The 6,000-nt window shown below is 41.1% G+C and overlaps 1 protein-coding gene across 1 annotated transcript in view; it reads right to left on the bottom strand.

The window, feature by feature from the left end:
- Nucleotides 1-6,000, bottom strand: part of LOC307142878 (nidogen-1-like) — a gene marked incomplete at its 5' end in the record, with an annotated part of 61,550 nt that overhangs the window by 831 nt on the left and 54,719 nt on the right. The gene's annotated exons all lie outside the window — the stretch shown is intronic.

Below are 6,000 nucleotides of genomic sequence, written 5' to 3'. Positions count from 1 at the left end.
GAGTCGTTTGAGTGATTCATGTCTGAACTGGTTCATAAGAGTCGTTTGAGTGATTCATGTCTGAACTGGTTCATTAGAGTCGTTTGTCAGTGAATCATGTCAGAACTGGTTCATTAGAGTCGTTTGTCAGTGAATCATATCAGAACTGGTTCATTAGAGTCGTTTGAATGATTCATGTCTGAACTGGTTCATTAGAGTCGTTTGAATGATTCATGTCTGAACTGGTTCATTAGAGTCGTTTGAGAGATTCATGTCTGAACTGGTTCATTAGAGTCGTTTGAATGATTCATGTCTGAACTGGTTCAAAAGAGTCGTTTGAGTGATTCATGTCTGAACTGGTTCATTAGAGTCATTTGTCAGTGAAACATGTCTGAACTGGTTCATTAGAGTCGTTTGAGTGATTTATGTCTGAACTGCTTCATTAGAGTCGTTTGAGTGATTCATGTCTGAACTGGTTCATTAGAGTCATTTGAGTGATTCATGTCTGAACTGGTTCATAAGAGTCCTTGAGTGATTCATGTCTGAACTGGTTCTTTAGAGTCGTTTGAGTGATTCATGTCTGAACTGGTTCATAAGAGTCCTTGAGTGATTCATGTCTGAACTGGTTCATTAGATTTGTTTGAGTGATTCATGTCTGAACTGGTTCAAAAGAGTCGTTTGAGTGATTCATGTCTGAACTGGTTCATTAGAGTCATTTGTCAGTGAACCATGTCTGAACTGGTTCATTAGAGTCATTTGTCAGTGAACCATGTCTGAACTGGTTCATTAGAGTCGTTTGAGTGATTCATGTCTGAACTGGTTCATTAGATTTGTTTGAGTGATTCATGTCTGAACTGGTTCATAAGAGTCGTTTGAGTGATTCATGTCTGAACTGGTTCATTAGAGTCGTTTGAGAGATTCATGTCTGAACTGGTTCATTAGAGTCGTTTGAATGATTCATGTCTGAACTGGTTCATAAGAGTCGTTTGAGTGAGTCATGTCTGAACTGGTTCATTAGAGTTGTTTGAGTGATTCATGTCTGAACTGGTTCATTAGAGTCGTTTGTCAGTGAATCATGTCAGAACTGGTTCATTAGAGTCGTTTGTCAGTGAATTATATCAGAACTGGTTCATAAGAGTCGTTGAGTGATTCATGTCAGAATCAGAACTGGTTCATGAGAGTGGTTTGTCTGTGATTCATGTCTGAACTGGTTCATGAGAGTCGTTGAGTGATTCATGTCAGAATCAGAACTGGTTCATGAGAGTCGTTGTCAGTGAATCATGTCAGAACTGGTTCATAAGTGTCGTTTGTCGGTGAATTATATCAGAACTGGTTCATAAGAGTCGTTGAGTGATTCATGTCAGAATCAGAACTGGTTCATGAGAGTCGTTTGTCTGTGATTCATGTCTGAACTGGTTCATGAGAGTTGTTGAATGATTCATGTCAGAATCAGAACTGGTTCATGAGAGTCGTTTGTCAGTGAATCAAGTCAGAACTGGTTCATGAGAGTCGTTTGTCAGTGATTCATGTCAGAACTGGTTCATGAGAGTCGTTTGAGTGATTCATGTCAGAATCAGAACTGGTTCATGAGAGTCGTTTGAGTGATTCATGTCAGAATCAGAACTGGTTCATGAGAGTCGTTTGTCCGTGAATCATGTCTGAACTGGTTCATGAGAGAGGTTTGTCAGTGAATCATGTCTGAACTGGTTCATGAGAGTCGTTTGTCAGTGAATCATGTCTGAACTGGTTCATGAGAGTCGTTTGTCAGTGAATCATGTCAGAACTGGTTCAAGAGAGTCGTTTGTCAGTGAATCATGTCAGAACTGGTTCATGAGAGTGGTTTGTCAGTGAATCATGTCAGAACTGGTTTATAGTTATATAGTTATAGTTTACAGACCCGGCGGTGGTTGCTGAGGGAACGCTGGCGCATTTGGCTGCCGCTCCTCTCTCCCGTTTTTACTGAACTTTTAGTGTTTTTATCGGCTAGCGACAAGTGTAAATGAGGGTTCTTGGAACTGTGGAAATCCCCTCTTTCCACACATATCTGAAATGCGGAACTACGTGCAAATCCTCTGCCTGCTGTCTGCACTTCTGACTTATGTCTGCTGGAATCAACCTTACTGTGGCCTGGCCCTGGATTTACAAATCCACAAGACTGTTGCTGACGTGGACTTTGGCATTATGGATCTAAGGTACACCGCTGGTAAACTGCTGACCTTAAATGGGAATTATTACTTAGCGAGTGATACCTATGAACTGTGCCGTGATGTCGGAATTCTGCGACCTACTCGCTATATACATCGCACTTCAAGGCGCAGGTTTACTCACTCTTCAGCGGATGCCATTTGTGTGCCCATATTTGATCGGAAACCCAGCAGATCGTTCTCTAATGATGTTGATTTAAGCAACTTGTCAGCGCTCAACCGAGTGGAATGCCCTTTGTCATCTTCTATGCCCCCGCTAAAAGCAGCGCTCGTTAATGCACGATCTGTGAACAACAAGGCTGTACTTGTATCGGACATTATCATGGAGGAGAAACTCGACTTGGTGTTTTTAACGGAAACCTGGCACAAACAGTCTGATGGACTTTTGTTTAATGAACTGACCCCAAATGGTTACGGACTGTTCGATTCCCCGCGTCTCTCTGGCAGAGGTGGGGGCATCATCGTGATTTACAATCAACAAATCAAAATAAGCCCTGTGGTCGTTCCCCAGTTCAAATCTTTTGAGTGTCTCGTCCTGAACGTCTCTACTTCCATCTCTACGGCCATAGTTACCGTATACAGACCTCCTAAATCAAGAGAGGATTTTTTATCTGAATTTGCCGACTTGCTGTCGATGCTATGCACTAAGTTTGAAAGAATGCTCATTATGGGGGATTTCAATATCCATATAGACAATAAAGACGCTGCAACGACGAAGGACTTTTTGTCCCTATTGGACTGTTTTGATTTGAATCAGCTGGTGGACTGTCCGACTCATGTCAAGGGACATACCTTAGATCTGGTCATTACCAATGGTTCTTTTTTGTCTCAGTTATGCGTATCTGACTTTGGGTTGTCTGATCATATGGCAATTGTTTTTAATACGGTCTTGACACATCAAAGTAAACCTTTGTCTCGAACGGTTAATTTTCGCAAATGGAAATCTATCAATCTCCCCGATTTTTCTGCTTCTATAAATTCCTCACTGAATAGTTTTTCACCAGCAGCTCCTTTGGAGGATAAAATTTCTCTGTTAAATACAGTCCTTTCCTCAGGCTTAGACACATTTGCACCAATAAAATCTCGCACAGTGGACTTTGTCCGCTCCGCTCCCTGGTATACTAACGAGCTGCGCTCTATGAAGGCAGCTTGTCGTAAGATGGAGCGTAGGTGGCGTATTTCTGGTCTTAATGTGCACCATCAAGCTTGGAAGGACCATTTACTTATTTATAAAACTGAGATAGTATCCGCTAGGTCCCAGTACTTTTCTCAGATCATTGTCAATAACCAACAAAATCCCCGTCAATTGTTCCATATTATTAATAAACTGCTCAAAGTCAACAATACTTCTAATATGTTCGTTTCAGATCACCTTTGTAACAGATTTCTTGACCATTTTAGCTCTAAGATTGACAATGCTCGCAAAAGCATCACTGCAGTCTCTCCTGTTTCCTCTTTTACTATCCCTCACTTTTCCGGCACACTTTTTTCTACATTTTCCTCTCTGGATCTGGAATCTCTCACTAAGGAGGTTTCACGAATGAAAGCAGCCACCTCCATAGTGGACCCTATTCCAACTCTTAAATCATGCTTTGCCTCTGTGGGTTCTGTTGTTTTGTGTATAATAAACGATTCCCTGAGTACGGGTGCTGTGCCAGAAGCATTTAAAATTGCTGCTGTAACCCCGGTACAAAAAAAAAACGAGTGCGGATTTTGACAACCTCAACAATTTTCGTCCCATTTCTAATCTTCCATTTCTCGCTAAAATTCTTGAGCGTGTAGTTGTGTCCCAATTGCACACCCATCTCACTGCGAACAATCTCTTTGAACCCCTACAATCTGGTTTCCGCAAACTCCACAGCACGGAAACGGCATTAGTTAAGGTTACTAATGACTTACTGATTGCTGCGGACTCTGGCCGTCTTTCAATATTGATCCTTCTCGATTTAAGTGCAGCGTTCGACACTGTGGATCACGCTCTGTTACTCACTCGCCTGAAAACCATCTTTGGGGTAACGGACACTGTATTAAACTGGTTCAAGTCTTATCTCTCAGATCGGCGCCAGTTTATTTCCCTTGATGGACGTCAGTCTAAAGTTGGTTCAGTTCAATTTGGCGTACCACAGGGTTCAATTTTGAGCCCCCTTCTTTTTAGCATGTACATCTATCCTCTTGGCCAGCTTTTACGATCCCTCGGTCTTAAGTTCCATTTTTATGCAGATGACACCCAGATCTACATCCACACTAAACCGGATGATAATTCAGCCATAAGCTTTCTAGAAAACTGCATATCTGAGGTAAAAATCTGGATGTCACAAAACTTTCTGTGTCTAAATGGTGATAAAACCGAGGTAATGCTTATCGGTTCACCCCTGCAAATCAACAAATCCAGTCATTTTGCTCTAAAAATTGACGGCTCTGCTCTGGAGTTTCAAACTAAATTAAAAAACTTGGGGGTGATATTTGACAAAAATTTATCATTTGACCCTCATGTCCAAAATACAGTCAAAAATTCATTTTTTCACCTCAGAAACATTGCAAAACTACGCCCCATGCTATCTGTTCCTGTTGCGGAAAAATTGATTAATACTTTCGTATTTTCTCGCATTGATTATTGCAATGCGCTTCTGAATGGGGTCTCTAAAACTACCATAAATAAATTACAGTCAGTGCAAAATTCGGCCGCTAGAATTCTCACACGCACCAGGACTAGCGAACACATCACTCCAGTTTTAGAGTCACTGCACTGGCTTCCTGTCAGGTTTCGGATTGATTTTAAAATTCTTATGCTGACTTACAAGGCCCTTCATGGCTTGGCGCCTCAATACTTATCCGAACTTTTAACTGTTTACAAGCCTAGACGTAATCTCCGCTCCTCTGATGCGGGCCTTTTAGTTGTTCCTTCTACCCGTCTACGCTCTATGGGTGACCGGGCCTTCTCCACTTGTGCACCTAAACTCTGGAATTCTCTTCCAATGATGATCAGACAGGCGGATTCTCTTACTGTTTTTAAATCTGCTCTTAAGACACATTTTTTCAGAATGGCTTTTATATGATTTTTTTGTTTTTGTTTTTGTTATATGTATCTTGTGCTTTTAATCTGCCTATGCTTGTAAAGCGCTTTGAGATTCTCTTTTTAAAGGCGCTATATAAAATAAAGATTATTATTATTATTATTATTCATGAGAGTGGTTTGTCAGTGAATCATGTCAGAACTGGTTCATAAGAGTCGTTTGTCAGTGAATCATGTCAGAACTGGTTCATGAGAGTCGTTTGTCAGTGAATCATGTCAGAACTGGTTCATGAGAGTGGTTTGTCAGTGAATCATGTCAGAACTGGTTCATAAGAGTCGTTTGTCAGTGAATCATGTCAGAACTGGTTCATGAGAGTCGTTTGTCAGTGAATCATGTCAGAACTGGTTCATAAGAGTCGTTTGTCAGTGAATCATGTCAGAACTGGTTCATGAGAGTCGTTTGTCAGTGAATCATGTCAGAACTGGTTCATGAGAGTGGTTTGTCAGTGAATCATGTCAGAACTGGTTCATAAGAGTCGTTTGTCAGTGAATCATGTCAGAACTGGTTCATGAGAGTGGTTTGTTAGTGAATCATGTCTGAACTGGTTTATAAGAGTGGTTTGTCAGTGAATCATGTCAGAACTGGTTCATAAGAGTCGTTTGTCAGTGAATCATGTCAGAACTGGTTCATGAGAGTGGTTTGTCAGTGAATCATGTCTGAACTGGTTCATAAGAGTCGTTTGTCAGTGAATCATGTCAGAACTGGTTAATGAGAGTGGTTTGTCAGTGAATCATGTCTGAACT

Source organism: Gobio gobio (assembly GCF_949357685.1).
Source record: "Gobio gobio genome assembly, chromosome: 19".
In the NCBI taxonomy this organism is placed as follows: domain Eukaryota; kingdom Metazoa; phylum Chordata; class Actinopteri; order Cypriniformes; family Gobionidae; genus Gobio; species Gobio gobio.
The sequence above is the reverse complement of the archived record's forward strand: the minus strand, read 5'-3'. Positions and strand labels throughout refer to the sequence as shown.